Source organism: Myotis lucifugus, unplaced genomic scaffold (genome assembly GCF_000147115.1).
Source record: "Myotis lucifugus unplaced genomic scaffold, Myoluc2.0 scaffold_224, whole genome shotgun sequence".
Lineage (NCBI taxonomy): Eukaryota > Metazoa > Chordata > Mammalia > Chiroptera > Vespertilionidae > Myotis > Myotis lucifugus.
Genome location: NW_005871272.1, coordinates 1,728,921 through 1,731,753, shown reverse-complemented (window position 1 = coordinate 1,731,753; position 2,833 = coordinate 1,728,921).

Sequence of the window (2,833 nt, the reverse complement as noted above, 5' to 3'; positions counted from 1 at the left end):
CCGGTTCCGGGATTCAGCGTGACAGGAGACAGCGCCCCAACCCCCCTTGTTAGCCCCCTTTGGTGTGTGACAGGAGGGGGGGGGGCCACACCCTTCTCTATTTTCCCTTGTTCTGTCCCTGATAGGGGGGGGAGCTCCCCCATTCCCCTTGATTGCCCCGCAGCTTCTGTGTTTGACAGGGTGCAGCGCACCACCCCCTGATCGGCCCTGCTCAGTGTGTCAGGGTAGAAGCATACCTCTCCATCGGCCCTGCCCCGAGTGTGACAGTGGCGGTGCCCCAACCCCCTGATCGGCCCTGCTCTGTGGGTGATAGAGGGTGGCACCCCAACTCCCCTCCACGGGCCTTGCTCTGTGTGTGACAGGGTAGAGCCATAACCTCCCCATTGGCCCTGCCCTGAGTGTGACAGGGTGCAGCACCCCAACCCCCTGATCCGCCCTGCTCTGTGTGTGACAGGGGGTGGTGTCCCAACTCCCCTATCGGCCCTACTCTGTGCGTGACAGGGGGGAGCTCCTCAATCCCCTGATCGGCCCTGCTCTGAGCCTGACCAGGGGCTGCACTTAGGAATTGGGCCTGCCCTCTGCCACCCGGAAGCAGGCCTAAGCCAGCAGGTCGTTATCTCCCGAGGGGTCCCAGACTGCGAGAGGGCACAGGCCGGGCTGGGGGACCCCCCTTGCCCCCCCCCCCGAGTGCACAAATTTTTGTGCACCGGGCCTCTAGTATAATAATAATAATAATAATAATAATAATAATAATAATCCTATCTAATAAAAGAGAAACATGGTAATTAGCCGTATGGCCGCTACCCTTCCCATTGGCTAATCAGTGAGTACATGCAAATTAACTGACAACCAAGATGGCGGCCGGCAGCCATGCACTGAAGCGAACAGGGAGACTTGCTTGCTCCAGTAACTGCGGACTCCAAAGTTCCCCACCTGACTTGCGGGCCTCTCAGCTGCAACTCTAAGCAACTATGTTGCAAATATAGAAGCTAAACAAAACCCTAGAAACCAGGTTTAGTCAGCCAGGCTTCAGCCAGCAGGACCGCAACATTGTATCAAATACAGAAGGTAAAGAAAGGCCAGAGTCGAGGCCTCAGAGCTAAAGCCAGCCCAGAATTAAAAAAAGAAAAGAAAAAAAGGAGCGGTTGGGAGCTTCAGTCACCTGCCAGCCTGAAAACGGCCTTCAGCCCCTCAGCCAGGCTGGCCAGGCACCCCAGTGGGGACCCCACCCTGATCCAGGACACCCTTCAGGGCAAACCAGCCGGCCCCCACCCGTGCACCAGGCCTCTATTCTATATAGTAAAAGGGTAATATGTCTCCCGGCATCGGGATCAGTGGAGCCGGGAGGCCTCCCGGCACCGGGATCCGCGTGACAGGGGGCAGCGCCCAAACCCCCTGATCGCCCTGCAGCTCTGTGTGTGACAGGGGGCGGGGCCACAACCTCCCTATCCGCCCTGCTCTGTTCGTGACAGGGGAAGGCGCCCCAACCCCCTAATCAGCTCTGCTCTGTGCCTGATAGGGGGGAGCTCCCCAACCCCCTGATCGGCCCTGCTCTGTGTGTGACAGGGTGCGGCACCTCAACCCCCCGCCCCCCACGGGCCCTGCTCTGTGTGTGACGGGGTAGAGCCATAACCTCCCCATCGGCCCTGCCCTGATTGTGACAGTGGCGGCGCCCCAACCCCCTGATCGGCCCTGCTCTGTGGGTGATAGAGGGTGGTGCCCCAACCCCCTGATCCGCCCTGCTCTGTGTGTGACAGGGGGTGGCACCACAACTTCCCTATCAACCCTGCCTTGAGTGTGACAGGGGTCAGTGCCCCAACCCCCCAATCGGCTGTACCCTGAGCGTGACTGGGGATGGCATTGCAACCTCCCGATCCGCCCTGCTCTGTGCATGACAGGGGGCAGCGCCCAACTCCCCAATCGGCCCTGCTCTGAGCCCGACCAGGGACTGCACCTAGGGATTGGGCCTGCTCTCTGCCACCCGGGAGCAGGCCTAAGCCAGCAGGTCTTTATCTCCTGAGGGGTCCCAGACTACGAGAGGGCACAGGATGGGCTGAGGGACCCCCTCTCCCCCCCGAGTGCACCAATTTTTGTGCACCGGGCCTCTAGTTTATATATATAAAAAGCCAGTGTCCATGACGACCAGGACGACCAAACAACTAGTCACCATGAGGTGCATTGAGCACCCCACAGTCCCTCCCCCGCAGCCCACAGGCTCCAATCACAGCAAGGAGGGCGGTGGGTGGGCGGGGCTGCGAGCATGGCAGGGTGGCAGGCGGGTAGGCAGGGCTGCGAGCAGCAGCAGGCTACCTCATCTGATTTCGTGCACTGAGCCTCTAGTATCTCAATAAGGCTGTTTTAAATATTAAAAAGATGGCAAAAAAAAAAAAGAGGCCTGACCTAACTTTTGGACATGATGGATGTGCTCATTATCTGGATTGTGGTGATGTTTTGCTTTTTTTTTTTTTAATATATTTTTTATTAATTTCAGAGAGGAAGGGAGAGGGAGAGATAGAAACATCAATGATGAGAGAGAATCATTGATTGGCTGCCTCCTGCATACCCCTACTGGGGATTGAGCCCACAACCCAGGCATGTGCACTTGACCGGAATCAAACCTGGGACCCTTCAGTCTGCAGGCCAATGCTCTATCCACTGAGCCAAACTGTCTGGGGCTGTGGTGATGGTTTTATGGATGCATAGATAGGTCAAAACTTATAAATTCATGATTTACACATGTGCACTTTATTTCAAATATACACAATTAAGCTTTAATTTTAAAAACTACGCTGCTATTATCTTCTCAAATCAGCAATCATATTTAAATTTTCAG